Source organism: Lampris incognitus, chromosome 15, assembly GCF_029633865.1.
Source record: "Lampris incognitus isolate fLamInc1 chromosome 15, fLamInc1.hap2, whole genome shotgun sequence".
NCBI lineage: Eukaryota > Metazoa > Chordata > Actinopteri > Lampriformes > Lampridae > Lampris > Lampris incognitus.
The window spans coordinates 24,940,059-24,957,777 of record NC_079225.1 but is presented as its reverse complement, the minus strand read 5'-3'; the positions used below and the strand labels follow the sequence as shown (position 1 = coordinate 24,957,777).

Below are 17,719 nucleotides of genomic sequence, written 5' to 3'. Positions count from 1 at the left end.
CTCTTTGGCCTTCCTCTTGCCTGGCAGCTCCATATTCAGCATCCTTCTCCCAATATATACCCAACATCTCTCCTCCACACATGTCCAAACCATCTCAATCTCACCTCTCTTGTTTTGTCTCCAAACCGTCCATTCTAAGCTGTCCCTCTAATATACTCGTTCCTAATCCTGTCCTTCTTTGTCACTCCCAATGAAAATCTTAGCATCTTCAACTCTGCCACCTCCAGCTCCGCCTCCTGTCTTTTCGTCAGTGCCACTGTCTTCAAACCATACAACATAGCTGGTCTCACTACCGTCTTGTAAACCTTCCCTTTAACTCTTGCTGGTACCCCTCAGTCACAAATCACTCCTGACACTCTTCTCCACCCTGCCTGCACTCTCTTCTTCACCTTTCTTCTACACTCCCCTTTACTTTGAAACAGTTGACCCCAAGTATTTAAACTCATTCACCTTCATCACCTCTACTCCTTGCATCCTCACCATTCCACTGTCCTCCCTCTCATTCATACATTATGTATTCCGTCTTGCTCCTACTGACTTTCATTCCTCTTTTCTCCTGTGCATACCTCCACCTCTTCAGGCTCTCCCCCATCTGATCCCTACTCTCACTACAGATCACAATGTTGTCCGCGGACATCATAGTCCACGGAGACTCCTGCCTGATCTTGTCCGTCAACCTGTTCATCACCATTGTTTTTCACTAATAACTATTTCCTTAATTTTGTTTTGTTCACATACATAGTTAAACCACACTTCCACCAACGCCCCAGTAGACATTGTCAATTACAGACTGTATGAAATGTTGGTTTTAAGAAGTGCATACTCATGTCATTGCAATAGCCATTTCATTAATTTCTTTCCATTTCCCAGCTAATCCAAACCACACCATCGCTAACATGAAACAGCGGGAAAAAATAATGTGAAGTATTTTTATAAACTGATTACTCAATGGATTTTGCATTCCTTCTGATAAGAGACAACTTGGTGCACGCGCACACGTGTGTGTATGTGTGTGTGTGTGTGTGTGTATGTGTGTATTCAACTTTTACTATATCTTACATGTCCTTTGAAAGGTAAGAAATATTCATCCCCCTTAGTGTTTGCCTTCTATCCTTTCCCATGGGTCCTGAAATTAATGGTCTAAACATATTATAGAAGGGGATGTGTGATATGAGAGTGACAGTGTTTAGTGCAATTTGTTGGACAGATTACAATAAAAATAAATCTTGCAAATAAGAATGTAGTCATTGTTATTTTTTATGTGCTTACTGTTCATGAAGGTAAACTTGTTCATTTTAAAGCAAATAAAACCAGCAGTATCTGAATCAATTGCAGAAGTTGACTGAGAAAAACCTATCAGATTAAAAAAAAATTTCACCACACTTTTTTATATTCTTTTTTTTTTAAATTATTCCACCGGCAAGAACAAGGGTGATGTGCAGAACTGTGGCAACTACAGAGGTATAGTTGATCAGCCACAGCTTGAAGATATGGGAAAGAGTAATAGAAGCTAGGTTAAGAGGAGAGGTGACGATCAGAGAGCAGCAGTATGGTTTCATGCCACGAAAGAGCACCACAGATGTTTGCTTTGAGAATGTTGAATGAGATGTATAGAGCAGGCACGTAGCCAGGTAGGTGGTTTTCGTGTCTGAACCCCCCCCCCCGAAACCCCACGGCCCGTCTGAAATGGCACCAATAATTATTTAGTTATCGTTTTGATTATTTGTCACCGCCCCTCTAGCCTACTCATACACTGCATCTATCGTTACTGACAGGCGTTAAACCTGTCAGTTAATTTGTTTCCAAACATGATGTATCTTATTGGTCTGTTTCGTAAAACAAATAAAATCACACGCTTTTGATTGGCTCAGGGGTCTGACGAGTCAGCTAAGCAACCTGCCACTGGTTATGCTAGCTAAATGGTCGATCTATAGTTTGCTTTTCAAAAGCAATGGAGCCGCCGAAAGCTACCTGTAAATCACGCAAGAGCAGTAAAGTTAATATTCGTAAAATCAGTGATTTTTTTTTTCAACGTGTCCCGACTCAAAAAAGAAAAAAAAGAACATTACAGATGATCTGGTCACTAACGTTCAGAGGTGGGACCAAGTCATTGTTTTGCAAGTCACAAGTAAGTCTCAAGTCTTTGCCCTCAAGTCCCGAGTCAAGTCCCGAGTCAAGACAGGCAAGACCCGAGTCAAGTCCCAAGTCACGACCAACAAGTCTCAAGTCAAGTCCCAAGTCCTACCGTTTGAGTTTCAAGTCCTTTTAACAACAGACAAATAATATTTACACGGATCATGTATGCTTTTAAGATCTGTATTTATTTATCAAACCTTTTTTTGGAAGAACATTGTTCAAACACATTTGAAAGAAACAAATGCAAATGTAATTTGCACAAAAAGTGCTGACATTGTATTTCCATAGCATATTGCACTATAACTAGTTGTACAGCAGTTTCTGTCCTGTATTGTATTGATCTCATATCATATTGCAAAACCGTTTTCACCTTCAACTAGACAGGTCTTTTTGACTCCTTTCAAAACTTAAATCTAGCCTTAACCTTTTCCAAACATGTCATCACTTAAAAAAAAAAATCCTCACTCCCCAAAAAATTATCTGAATTATCACTTCTGAAAAACTGCACAGACTTTCTGGAAGTGTCTTCATTTTTGAAAAATTTCTTTAAGATTCAAGTGTCCTGACTTTCCAAAAGTGTTTGTTTCTGTCTCAAAATATCCTCATTTTTGTAAAACAGTCTTCACCTTAAAACTTAAATCTAGCCTTAAACTAAAAACCATGTCTTCACCCTCAAACAGGTATTTGGATGAAGTGAGGATCACAAAAACCGTCCTCCAAAAAATGTTACTTTTCCAAATGTGTCACCACTTTCTAAAAAATATTTTTCAGTCTTTTTAACTCCTTTCAAAACCTATGTGTAACCTTTTCAAACATGTCACCACTTTATAAAAGATATCCTCACTCCCAAAAAATGATCTGCATTCTATTAAAGTTTCCTAACTCTTCAAAAGTGTTCGTCTTCATCACAAAATATCCTCAGTTTTGCAAAACAGTCCTAATTTTTTTAGTTTTCAAACATTTTCTCTAAAAATGTCTTCACATCTTCAACATATCCACACTTTCCAAAAACTCTCCTTCCACTCCAGCGTGTTCACATCCTCCGTTACGGTCCTCACAGATATAGAAACACGCACAAACATAAATCTACATGTAATATATTCACGCCTCTATCAGTTCCTGTTGCTCCCTTGATAAAAACATCTTTGTGTGTATATATATATATATATATATATATATATATATATATATATATATATATATATATATATATATATATATATATACACACACATGGAGGCTAAACCGCTAAAATAATTGGTATGCATCCATAGAGAGACTGAGACTGGTGTTTGTGTGTGTGAATGTGAGTGTGTGTGTGAGAGAGAGAGAGAGAGAGCGAGAGAGAGAGAGAGAGAGATTGGAAGGGGGGGGCGGAGGGCAAATACATGAACATAACAATGAGCAGGGTTGTGCTTTTCTATGTCAGGGCCCTATGCTGCATTGCATTTGCAAAAGATCAAATTGGCCAAAAGTCTGTCAGTCATTTGTGCACGATGGGGATGTACGTAGTATGATGCCACCATGGCTGAAAACTCGCTCCACTGGAGCACTAGAGGCAGGCACTGCCAAGACTCTGATGGCCACTCGGGAAGAGTGAAGGAAGAGTCTTCATGTTCAGTGCCCAGAACAAAAGGGCAGCCTGTCCTTTGGCTATGTCAATGTAGTGACTTAGCTGTAGTGCTGGAGTGGTCCCAACATCCTTCTTCTGCCTCTTATGGTATGCAGCAAACAGCCCTTCTCCTTCTCCAAGATCTTCTTGCTCTTCTTCATCAACCAGAGGCACAGGTTGCTCAGTCTCTGCAGCATCTTGCAGGATCAATTCTGGCAAAACATGTAACAGCAACAGCAGAAACAAAAGAGCCCTTATTACCATTGATGTTGGTGATAGTGTTAGACTGAAAAATGTAATTATTGTTGCAGTCAATTAGATCAGATTATGAGGAAAAATTTTGCATTAAAGTCAATAATATTTACCTTTAACTTGTTGTGCCACCTCTGCCTTGATGTCACGATTGACCAGCACATGGGGCTCCACCCACAGCAGAGAAAAGGCTGGATCCAAGGCGGCTGCTTTGAGGTAGACTGGGTCTGAAAAGGGGACAGTGATCCCATCTTGAGTCCTGGCCATTTTCACGTTAATGAAGATCCCAAGAAATCTTTTTTTCAGGGATACCTGGAGACTTCTGACCAGGCCGCTCAGGAAACGAACTTGACACTTCAGCTTCTCAAGGTGGTGATTGAGGGACAAGACGGATGGAACAACTGCACTGATTGTGACGACCTTCTCCCCCTGTGTCAAATCAGTTGCTTCTCCAAACGGCTTCAAGATGTCCACCAACTCCTTCAACAGAGTCCACTCTCGTGGTGTAAATGACAACTCCTTATGCCCAGCCTTTTCTAGAACAGCACAGAGCTTTAGATGATCACACTGGAGAACTGCCTTCACTTGCCTCAGTGTTGAGTTCCATCTTGTGTTGACTGTGGCAGGGATGCCTTTCTGTTCCCCAAATTCACTATCAAACACATCTTTGAATGTTGTGCTTGTGTGCAGCAGTGAGCTAAGTTTAGATAACTTGGAAAGAGAAGGACATACCACTTTTTTTTCTTTCAAACCGTCTCCCACCACCAGCTGAAGAGTGTGCGCAAAACACTGCAGGCGCTGTTTCTTTGCCATAGCAGCATCTACCGTTTGCTGATCTGCCAGGGTTAAGTCACACCAGAGCTCAGGGTCATCAAGACGGTCTCTGTCATCATCATCCTCTTGTTCACTGGGAAGCACACAGTGAATGCCTTTCGCATGTTAGCAGCATTGTCACTAATAATGTAGTCCAATTTATCTTTGATGTTGTATTCATCACATATTGACTCAAATTGGTCACAGATTCGTTCAGCTGTGTGTGAGCCTTTGAAGCGGTTGCAGGCCAAGAGATTAGTCTTTAGCTGTATCCTCTCTGCCTCTTTCTCTATCCAGTGGACAGTGACACCAAGGAATCCCCTCATCTTTCAGTCAGACCAAATGTCCACAGTGACTGAAACATGGTCAGTGTTGCTCAATTGAGTTTTTAATTTTGAACGTCTCTCCTCAGCGAGGCTCTCTGTTTTTGATGTCAACGTTCTGCGACACACTGGGCTGTACTTACTGTCAAGTGAAGTCCCAATGTGTAGCAAGCACAGAGACATTTTGGTGACGCCGGAAGAGGTACTGGACATCTTTTGCAGACAAAAAAGACGATTGGACCTGCTTTTATAAGGTAAGACTCACTTTTATTTATTAATGCATTGATGATTATCTATGGGCCATTAATACGTTGACATTTACCGTACGGTTGGGTATTAGGCTATAGTATACAGTGTGGGAATTTTATTTACCGGTAGCTTTCGGCAGTGTTGCCTGACCCCCCCCCCCCCAAAATATGTTTCTGGCTACGGGCCTGGTATAGAGAAGGCCAGAAGGAGTTACATTGTATCTTTGTAGATTTAGAGAACGCATGGGACAGGGTGTCGAGAGAGGAGATGTGAAATTGTATGACGAAGTCGGGAGTTGCAGAGGAGTGGTGCAGGATATGTATGAGGGAAGTGTGGCAGTGGTGAGGTGTGTGGTTGGAAAGACAGACAAAGTTTCAAAACATTATAGAATCTCTGTGTATAAATAAATAGTTCAATCCCCTTACCAGGTTCATTATCACCCCGACTTACAATCAAACACGGCGTTAAAATAGGGTTGTCCCATTTCTCATTTTCTCTTTTTAATTGCTACAGAAATGCTTTCTATCGTTATTAATGTTATTTTAGACGAAGCTGTTGACAGGTGGCCCCCATGTCAACGTTCTAATTAAAATTCCTCTTTAATGCTGTTCATGGACAGACCTGATATTGTAGATATATGGAGAGAGGAATTTAACACTGACAAGAGGTTTTACTTGGAGCAACAGTGGTGGCTCGAGTCTAGAATATCGCACATAGATTGCTGGCTTGTTTCTAAAAACTTGCCTAAGAATTTATGTACAGTCATGGCGATGGCAACTCCACTTACAGACCACAAAGCCATCTACATTAATGTCAGTTTTGTGTCTGATTATGCCCTTACCAAAAATGAGTATACTTAAAGTATATTTTTTAAGTATACTTTAAGTTAAGTCCAGGTATACTTGTAGACTTATATTTATAGTATACTTGTAGTATACTTGCTAAAATACTAAATTCGGGTCACTTGAAGTATACTATGAGTATACTCTGAGTAAGTATACTATGAGTAAGTATACTTGGACTTAACTTAAAGTATACTTAAAAATATACTATAAGTATACTCATTTTTGGTAAGGGGTTCAATGTGGAGGTGGGATTACAACAAGGATCGGCTCTTAGCACTTTCTTGTTTGCAATGGTGATGGACAGGTTGACGGACGAGATCTGGCTGGAGTCTTCGTGGACGATGATGTTTGCGGATGACATTGTGATCTCTAACATAGTAGGGTGCAGGCTGAGGAGAGCCTGGAGAGGCGGAGGTATGCACTGGAGAGAAGAGGAATGAAAGTCAATAGGAGCAAGACGGTGCCGGTATTTGATCTACTCGCCCTACCGGATGTGCTCGGGGTCCTGCGACTACAGATGGCGTCACTACTTCACGCATTATGATTGGGTAGGGGCTAGTTCAGTTTAGGAACAGCAGGAAACAGTAGATTGACGTTAGACGCAGCTCGGGCCTTCGGCCCTCGTACCTTTGCTATCCAACTCTATGTCAACGTGGATTGTAAAAAACACAGCTAAATAACTATAAAACTAGCTAGCAACATAATCCGTGACGTCATATATTTAGTCGAAGGACCCCGAGTCGATATTGTACCCGAGCAGAAATGGAACCCACAACGGAATACCTATGTGTGAACGAGAGGGAGGACAGCAGAATGGTGAGGATGCAAGTAGAGGTGACTGTAACATTCTGATATGCTATTCAGCATAACCTTTGTACCTTACAGCTGGACATAAGATAGTGATATCGTCAAGTCCCGCGAGATTGGAGCAGTCACGTATGTGATCCAAGATGGTGGAATGAATAAACACAGTTCCCTCATTTTCCTCATTCACAGCCATCACTATTTTGATTAAGTTTAGATCACATGTTCTCATTCTAGGACCGGTGGGGCATTGGTGTCGACAATGTAGATATCTAGCAACGTTGAGCTGTCCTTGTATCGACATTTTAACTGGCATGTGCCTTTCACGCTCAGTGCTCTTCCCCGTATTCAGTGAGCCTATGTGCTGATGGTTTCAATGCAATGTTCTTGAACAATGAGTGAAATAGGTTTGTTGGAATGGTATTTGCCTGTGCCCCAGTGTCCAATTTGAATTTGACTTTTTGTGTTCGTGAGCCAATCCCTAACAGATAGGAACGGTACAAACGACGGTGGAATTTGAGAATTAAAGGAATGAAGGAGAAGATGGAAGAAAATGTCAGGCAGGATGTGATCCGGCTACTTGGAGAAATCGCCCCGGAATGGTCCCAGAAAATGGATGAGTATGTAGGGACTCTGTGCATCGCATGGGGAAGAAAGAGGCAAACAGGACCCGCCTGGTGATTGTACAGTTCGTCAAAAGACAGCACAGAGATGGCGTCTGGAAGATGACTAAGAAGTCGCAGGTCTGCGCGGATGCGAGGATGAGAAGGTGGAGAGGGAGAGACTTTGGCCGCAGATCGAACAAGAAAGGAAGGCTGGCGAAAACGCGTATTTCCGCGGATCGTTTGGATTCATAAATGGACGCCGCATTTATGCTAAAGAGTGAGAGTGCAATTGACTTTGATCCAATGAACGGTACCATCAAACTAAAATGGTTACAAAGTTTTGTTAAAAAATGTGAAAGTTTTTGGTTTGATTTTCCGTCCAAAATCTTCAGGAATTTTGTGGTATAGACTTCTTATTAAGATGTGATTATGATATTCCTAAACTACCTTGTTTCGTGTTCTCATGAATGACGCAGGGTTAGTATTCATAACCTGGTTTATTAACCAACACGACGAGGATGCAATAAGACGACATACGTGCACTATCGCTTCGCGAGCCCTCACCCGGTAACCTGTATAACTGAGTGTTCCTCAGTACGGTGTCTGCAGTGGCTCAATAAACATCAGCAATGACACAGTCACTGATCTGCATCCCCCTTTCTTAGCTCATGCTCATACCATAACAAAACCATGTTGTCAATTATCAATACTTGCTGAATAACATATATTGAACAAACTTCAAATAACATACATTAAATAACTTCAATAATCAGAGGGTGAGAATTATCAAATGCAAAGAAAACAATTTGCCTTTAATGAATAATATGAAAATAGTTGTCTTAGCAAAGCATATAGTTATACTTTAACACAAAATAAGGTCTTTTATATGTGAAGATACCTGAAACGAAACCCAAAGACCTCAATGTCAGCTCTTAGCAAATCAGAGAATTAACTTAAATGACATAACCTTCAAAATTTTGAGCTGACAAATCGACTCAATCTTTATACTTAGGATTTGGCTTGCTGACACGACCATAGCGTGTTGTGTACAGACTTCCAGTTGTCTTAGCAGGTAGCACAGCTGTAGGTGTTTTCATATGTGACTGTTCAGTGTCCAGCGTGTTGTGTGACACTTTTGTTGGAGTGTGCTGGTTGTTAAGTTCATGTCCACTGTCCTGACATTCACTGTCGTCTGCGTAGTGCTGTGCTGGAGCAGGCTCGACAACCGGCAGAATGTGGCGCCTATTTCTCCTGTACAGCTTTCCTTCTGAGTGAATGAGATAGGATCTGGGCTCCTTCCTGATCTCCTTTACCATGCCTGTTCGATTGTAGCCTTGAGGGGTCTGCATTCTGATAACTTGTCCTTCCATCAATGGTTGAAGAGGTCGGCTCGTTCTGTCATCGTACAACTTCTGTGTCAGTCTTTTGTTAAAAAGCTGAGCCTTTACCTCCAGTGGCTTGTACATCTCTGGTTCAAGCAGCTTTCTTGAGACTGGCAAAGTGGTGCGTGTTTGCCTTGACATCAGTCTTTGTGCAGGGGATCCAAGTTTTGTGTCACGTGGTACATTTCTGAGATTTAACAGATTGAGAAAGACATCACTTCCATCTCTATGAGACTTTTCCATGAGCTGTTTTGCACTGCGAACAGCCCTCTCAGCTAAACCATTAGATTGAGGATACTCTGGGCTGCTCGTGACATGAGTGAAGTCCCAATGTGTAGCAAAGTCCTTAAAGCGCTGACTTGTGAACTGTCTACCATTGTCAGTTATGAGTGTGTGTGGTGCCCCATGAACTGAGAAATGTCTTTTGAGTTTGGTGATGACTGTTGCCGATGTAGCATCACGGAGCAGATCAATCTCATACCAGCCTGAATATGAGTTTACCAAAACTAGGTACAGCTGATTACGCCACTCAAAGATGTCTGTTGCTACAGTGGACCAGGGAAGATCTGGCACCGGGTGTAGCTGGAGTGGTTCTTTCTGCAGTGTTAGGCCATCAACATAGAATGTATCATCAGCAATATTATCAGATTGGTCAGGTTCAATCTGGTGAACAGCTCTCCTGAATTTTAGCTTGTTGTGGCCCTGTTGTACAGATCTACAACATCTTTTAAAGTGATTCCATTTTTTACAGGCGTTGCACTGTTGACCAAAAGCTGGGCATTTGTCTCTCTTGGCCGCATGACTGCCTCCACAGTTGTTGCAGTTAGCGATGCTCTGTTTGACATATTTTTCTGATTGATTGACCACTTTGTCTCTATCATGCTTTTTTATTCTTATGAATTTAGGTTGGACTGCATCGACATTTGTAGCATAATGCTGTTGTGAGGCTAGTGTCTTGTTGTGCTCTTCCGTCATCTCGTGTATTTGACAGACAGAGACTGCTTTGGTTAGCGTCAAGTCACTATCACGCAATAGCACTTTCCTCAGATTGTCATTATTTATGCCACAGACAAATCTGTCCCGAACGAGCTCTTCACATAGATCTCCAAAGTTGCAGCTTTTAACTTCTATTCTCAAGTCACTGACATATGATTCAATGGACTCACCAGCCCTCTGATTGCGTGTGTTGAACTTGTGTCTTTCCATTGTAATGTCGGACCGTGGGCTGCATATCTCACGAAACTGTCTTTTCAGGCATTCGGGATCCTCCTTGGATTCAGCGGGAACGAGGACTTGTCCTCCCTCGCCGGGTGCTCTCACTTCTGCTGCATACACAAAAGACCGTTCGCGTTCAATGGCCTCTGGTCCTGCTAAGTTGAGGAGAATGTATGCACGGGTGCGGGCTGGCTTGTCAGAGCGCCGCCGCCGTCGCGACGAAAACGTCATATTCCTGTTCGAAGATCCGCCAGTTTTCACTGATGTTGCCATCAAAGACGAGGGTCGGGCCGCCGAAATCCGTCCGCCATGTTCGCTGATTAGCTCCGTAGGCTAGGTGGCTCCGTTGTCCTCGCTAGAAAAAATAAAAAGTATCGGCCGAAAAAATGTGCATGAAAGTTCCAAAATCTTCCGCTTCTGACACCATGTTTCGTGTTCTCATGAATGACGCAGGGTTAGTACTCATAACCTGGTTTATTAACCAACACGACGAGGATGCAATAAGACGACATACGTGTAGCTGGCATCCATCACTATCGCTTCGCGGGCCCTCACCCGGTAACCTGTATAACTGAGTGTTCCTCAGTACGGTGTCTGCAGTGGCTCAATAAACATCAGCAATGACACAGGCACTGCTCTACATACCTGTTAAGCTATCTGCTTTTCATCAACAAGTCCTCCGTTATTGGAAATTGATATACAAGCACAACTTTACCCCACACACAGTCCCAATATGGAATAACAGATGCATATTAATCAAGAGAAAATCTTTCTATTACAAAGACTGGATGGGGAAAGGTATCTGATCCATTTTGCATCTATTGGATAGTCGTGGAAATTTCTTAACATATGATGCTTTCCTTGGAAAATACAATCTGGTTTGTACTAATAAACAATACAACGCAGTAATCAACCAATCCCACAAGCAATGATTATTTTAATCAAAGGCATGCTGACTTATTCTGTGGTTATTCCACCAATGCCTACTTTAGTCATAGATGGATGTATATCCAAAGGAGTTGAATCAAGTGCAACTGGACTTGGTTTTATCCGTGAAGACGTTTCGCCTCTCATCCAAAAGGCTTCCTCGGTTCGTGCCTTTCTGACTAGATAAAGCTAGTCTGACTGGCTGGTGATGAGACTCAGAATTTATCCTCTTGGAGTCGTTGTCAGAGCTATAGATGTCCATCAACGAAACGTTGGGGGATTCTTGAAAAACATGTACGCATCACACTGAAACCTCTCTCAGTGACCAGATGGAGTGCTCGCGCTGACGCGACAAGAGTGATGCTGTTTTTACAGCCCTTCGTCGGCTGCGCGTGGGCTGAACATGACGTGACAAGACGTGCGCTGTGAGGCAGGTCAAAAGTAACGTTGACGGAGTGTTGATGGCGACGTGACGTGACGTGTCCTGTGTGTCTGGTCCCTTACTCATCTCCGTCGAACGTCAGTCGAGGCAGCCTGCTTGTTCCTCGTTGGTCCATGATGCTAGCTTGCTCTTCTTGCTAGCTAGCAATCCGTTAGCACGCGGTTCGTTGCGACTTTCTAAACAGTGGAAAACAAACGTTTCTTCCGAACGACTCCTGGGCCCATAACCTGTTACGTTATAATACTGTTGCAGCTAACGTTGCATTCGGAGAAACGATGGACGGTGGAGATGAGGAAACATTTAGCCAAGCCTGACGTATTTATTAGCGAGCTGTACACACATCAGTCTGACGGTGACAGCTATCACTCAACAACATCCGAACAGATGCGTCCTCTATACCCAGCGCCTTAGCGCCTCACAGTGGCACAATTATAATATTGCACTTATTTACTTAACATAAAACAGTAGTACAGTATTAGCCTTCTTGTATATCAGCCGAGGACACATTAACATGTCTCTTAACAGCCTGTCACTACACATAGCATATTCACACACCCCACAAACAAAACGACCCGAGAGCCATACACATCCCGCATTTCTCTCTCCCTTATTATTTTCTGTCTTGGTTACTTTTCAATAAACGTTACTGAAGAGTCCTCCGCCTCCCGAGTGGGTCGTCTGGGTCCTCCTGCACAGCCCGTAACAGCATGTGTGTTAGGAGAGGACAGTGTTTGGTGCAGTTTGTTGGACAGATTCCAATAAAAATAAATCTTGCAACAACAAAAAAAGTAGTCATTATTATTTGCCATGTGCTTAGTGTTCATGAAAGTAAACTTGTTCATTTTAATGCAAATAAAACCAACAGTAACTGTGAATCAATTGCAGGAGTTGATTTCTCTCTTACGAGTTTTCTAGTTTGTCAAGTGACTGACATAAAAACCTAAAAAAAATCTCACCACACTTTCTTTTATTAGTTTTTTTTATTTTGTGTATTTAATATTAATGCTTCAGTATTTTCAAATTGCACCATGTCATCTGACGGATCTGGAGAAAGAGGGGAGGGAGGAAGGAGAAAGAAATTGAGACAAAATGGTGAGACACATTGTCAGAAATCTCATTTAAGATATTTGTAGTCTTGACAGACTGGTGGTGAAGCAAACGGGATCTATATTTTTTCAGATGCCTGGACCTGATTTCGTTTCTTACATACCAGCAAACATACAGTAGCGTCCTCATGCTAGTCAACATCCATGGGAACAGCGTCCTCATCGTGGGGTCTCACATGGCTGCGTGAGAAATGAACATATTTTATGCATCTCAATAATCAAGTGGCAAGGTAGTAGCTGCATCGGTTGACTGTAGAATACACATAACACTTAAAGTGGACATGAAGCAGTCAAACAAGCTAACATCCATCCATCCATCCATTATCCAAACTGCGTATCCTGCTCTCAGGGTCGCGGGGATGCTGGAGCCTATCCCAGCAGTCATTGGGCGACAGGTGGGTAGACACCCTGGACAGGCCACCAGACCAACACACACACACACACACACACACACACACACACACACACACACACACACACACACACACACACACAGGGACAATTTAGTACGGCCAATTCACCTGACCTACATCTCTTTGGGCTATGGGAGGAATGTATTATTATATTTCTGTTATATATTGTGATTATACCTGGTCTGTTGCTTCCACCTATGGGGAGGAGATGGTATATATTGTGATTATACCTGGTCCGTTACTGCCACCTATGGGGGGGACTAGGGTACTGATATTACGGGTGACGAGGAGTGACATGACAGTTGTGAATAAACTATCGGATGTCATGACGGCTAATCTGTCTCTGATTTATATTGTAAACCTAGCAGTATAGGTTGGGCAATACTCTAAGGAAGACACAACAATTTCCACTCTCATAAACAATTATATAATAAACATGATAAATGTAAACATAAAGGGGGAAAAAAGAAGCAAGGGCGTCTCCATCTTGCAGTACTACAACCTGTGACGTCACGGGTTGGTTGGCTTGGCCGAGTTCAACAGATACAAAAGTAGAGACAGTGAAAGGACAGAAGAAGACAAAAGGGAGGCCACTATTGTATTGCTCCTGGATGTAAAAATGAGTTTTACAGGGTTACAGCCAGGGCCAAAACAGTCCATTTCATAAACTGTCGCTGAAACGGAGAAAAGTACTGAGTCATTTCTTTAATGTCAGAATTCTTCATTCTGTCAGCTTGCTTATGCATCCGAGTTGATACGGCGTGGGAAGCAGGTGGATGGTGCTTTAGGGCGAAGAGCAGGTCGGCAACACTACCTGATGTCAGTGTGGCTGTTACCCCCATTAACAGCCATCTGTTGTCAGGAGGCTAATCGGGACTATCTTGGTCACACATCAACATGGTGCGCACATTCAGCATACGATGGCCGGAGGTGGACGTGTTGGAGGTGGCAATGCGTTCAATGAAAGAGGTCGGAGGTGAAACACTGAAGCGTCCTGTCAATAGCAGGTAAGTTAAGGCACAGACGAATCCCAGAAATCATTCAGTCAGTACACTCAGTACAGAATGAATCATATAAAATTGGGAGACATCCCGTAAAAAAAAACTAATGAAAGCGCAAAGGGAAGACCACGAAGCTGCAGTGCAAATGTCTTCCACCGTCATTCCTCCGTGCAAAGCCTTGGCGGACGCAACCTCCCTGGTGGAGTGCGCGCCGATGCCCTCCGAGGGATCCAGGTATGCCTGTGACACTGCCTCATATAGTCAATGAGACATATTTTCTCTGCCCTCTGGATTGATCCTCGTCACCAATAAATGTTATGTTGTGGGAGTGCAGGAATGAGGAGACGGAGAGATCGAGTCGAGTCAATTCCGTTTACTCGCCACACATAACAACACCGATACAGCACAATCTCTCGTGGCAACCAGCTAACCGCTAGGCTGCTGCAAACATGGCTCCACCCCGGAAACCCTCTGCAGTGCCTACGTCAGCACTCTAAAATGTCTGCCGTAAAGGAGCAGCAGCTCCTGGTGAATCTACCCTCAAATGTGTATCACCACTGTCTTCAGTGCCAATGAATACTTGGACAGATAAGTATTCTTTCACTTGTCTTTATTTAACATGGTCATAGCGTGCAGACCTCCACGTGAACACGGCTACAACTCCCGATCGACGGAGCAGCACTCTGTTTCAAGGTCCAAACTGCAGATCTTGCTGTCAGGGTCGCGGGGATGCTGGCGCCTATCCCAGCAGTCATTGGGCAGCAGGCAGGGAGACTACTCTGGACAGGCCGCCAGGCAATCACAGGGCCGACACACACACACGTGTGGAAGGCAAGCTGTCTAGAAAGCCATACAAGCCAGTTGGAGAAATCCGTTCCAAACGCAAGTTGCAGCTGATCCATAGTGACGTCTGTGGTCCCATGCAGACTGAATCTATAGGTGGAGCAAAATGTTTTGTGACTTTTATCGATGATTACTCTAGATGCTGCAAGGTATACTTTCTGAAACGGAAGAGTGAAGTCCTTAGCAAATTCAAGGCATTTGAGAAAACGTTCTGCAATGAGTGTGGGCAGAACGTCACGAGACTGATAACAGACAATGGTGGTGAGTACACATCAAAGCGATCGTTTTCCTGTTCTTCTGTGCATCACCATCCCTTGCACCAGGTTTATGCTCTGAAGCCACGATTACGAGGGTAAACACACGCAAGATTTAAGTGACAACGCACACAGCGTTCATGCGATCCGACTTTAATGGCGGCGACGGCGTGGCGTTGTTCTCCCTTGGGTCGACGAGCCGCCTAAAACCGCGTAGTGTTTAGAGCGTCGCGCGAAGTAGTCCGTCCGTCCGTTCGTTAGTACGAACTATTATGTGTAACTCATATATTCATCCATTATCCAAACCGCTTATCCTTACTCGGGGTCGCGGGGATGCTGGAGCCTATCCCAGCAGTCATTGGGCGGCAGGCGGGTAGACAGGCCGCCAGACCAGACATCACACATTCACACCTAGGGACAATTTAGTACGGCCGATTCACCTGACCTACATGTCTGGACTGTGGGAGGAAACCCACGCACACACGAGGAGAACATGCAAACTCCACACAGAGGACGACCCCCAAGATTGGACTACCCCGGGGCTCAAACCAAGGACCTTCTTCCTGTGAGGCGACCGCGCCAACCACTGCGCCACCGTGCCGCTCAACGGTTGGGGAGCCACAGACATGGCCAACTGTGTAGGGACGCCCTTCTAAGCCTGAGTTAACACGGGGATTCGAACCGGCAATCGCCGTTTTGGTAGGCAACAGAATAGACCGCTACGCTGCCTGGAAATCTGGAAATTCCTGTCTGTAACTCGGTTTTTTTATTTTAATAATAGGCTTTACCTAGGTCAGTTCGTATGTCGGGCGTTCGTAACCCGTGGACTACCTGTACTCAAATGACCACGGCAAACAGTGCAGTGGCCTTCCTACTCTCATTCAATTTCTATGTCATCAATACACAGTGGGCGTATTCAGTACAGTTTTCCGTTTCAGCAGACATTTACGAGACTGGACTGCTTTGTCCCCTGGCTGTAACCCTGTAAAACTCATTTTTTACATCTAGTAGCAATACAATAGTGGCCTCCCTGTCCCGTGGCTCGTCCCGAACTTTGACTGTCTCTATCGCTGTCACTATCGCTACTGTTGAACTCAGCCAAGCCAATTAACCCCGTGACGTCACAGGTTATAGTAGTCAAGTCAGTTTTATTTATACAGCACAAACTGACCAAAGTGCTTTACAAAGAAATTAAAATGATTACAATCGAACAAAAACACAGGAATGATCACATAAAAACACAGACATTAAATAAGAGCAAATAAGTAGAGTGAAAACAGCATAGCATCTTCGTGAAATTATAGCACAAGCAGCATTGCACAAACAACCCATGAAATACAATTAAAAGCCAGAGAGTGGTCAGGTGTGTCATAATGACAATTAAGAGGCTAAATAAAAGAGATGGGTCTTTGGACGGGTTTTAAAAATATCAGTGAAGGGGGAAGAGCTGGTTATTAGTGGCAAACTATTTCACAATTTATATTACTGCAAGATGGTGGCACCCTTGCCACGAAAGATAAAACAACTTCTTTTTTTTCTTTTATATATTTACATTTGTCATGTTTGTTATGAAATTGTTGATTAGTGTGAAAATACATTTTTAAAATCACGTTAACTTGATTGACTGCTTCATGTCCACAAAATTAAAACGGTCTAAAGCAAAGGCCATAATATAATATTAGCGTGAAACATGTTAAGTCTCTTTAATTGGTGTGTTTTGAATCCTCTGGTCCTCCAACACACAACTAGCATAATTGAGCTGCAGTGCATCAATGAGAGAATCTCAATTCAGCCAGAGCCTTTTTATAGCCAGCAATTAGAATCTACTAAAACCCACATTTTCTGAGTTTGTGTCAGCATCCACCTAACCTCTTGTGCCTGTTCTGCAAGATATTTGTACACTGAACCCCCACACAGCTTTTTTATTTTTGTCAAAATTAAATAAATATGCCTTTTTGATCTAGTTAAATGAATCTAGTTGTGTGACAAAAAATGTGTAAGAGGTCACTTTAGGTAAGCTTATTTAGTACTGACAAGGATACTTTCCTCCTGATCGGAATTCCTTGCAGTATGGATTCAGCAAGGTGCTGGAAGCATTCCTTACGAATTTTGGTCTATGCTGGCTCAGTAGCGTCACATAGTGCCTGCAGATTTGTCGGAATCATAGTCCACCTCATACTAAAGTTCCTCTACTAGGTTGGGGTCTGGTAAGAGTGCAGGCTATTGGAGTACACTGAGGTCACTTTAATGTTCATGGAAGCTTGAGAATAATGTATGCTTTGTAACAAGTTGCATCATCTTGCTGGAGGTAGCCATTGGAAAAAGGGTAGAATGTTGCCAAAAAGGGATGCACATGGTCAGCAGCAATGCGCAGGTACGTTGATGCATTCAAATGATGGCTCAGTTGGTATGTATGGTTAGGGGTGTGTGAGTCTTAGTCTGTTTGGGGTAAGAGACTGTGGCTGTGTTGGTACTCAGGTGTAGCTCCAAACAGGCA

The 17,719-nt window shown here is 43.2% G+C and overlaps 1 protein-coding gene across 8 annotated transcripts in view; it reads right to left on the bottom strand.

Annotated features, from left to right (window-relative positions):
- Positions 1 to 17,719, bottom strand: part of armc1l (armadillo repeat containing 1, like) — a 50,680-nt gene that overhangs the window by 16,445 nt on the left and 16,516 nt on the right. For 3 of the 8 annotated variants that reach the window (XR_008811447.1, XR_008811450.1, XR_008811448.1), the window contains 2 exons: positions 12,816 to 12,891; positions 12,564 to 12,649 (listed from right to left, as the gene is read on the bottom strand). The exons of 1 other annotated variant lie outside the window; for it this stretch is intronic. The gene's annotated coding sequence lies outside the window, so the exon portion shown is untranslated. Of the gene's footprint in view, positions 1 to 12,562; positions 12,650 to 12,815; positions 12,892 to 17,719 lie in introns of those variants that run through there. 4 more of the 8 variants (XR_008811449.1, XR_008811446.1, XR_008811445.1 and 1 more) reach the window with 3 other exon arrangements.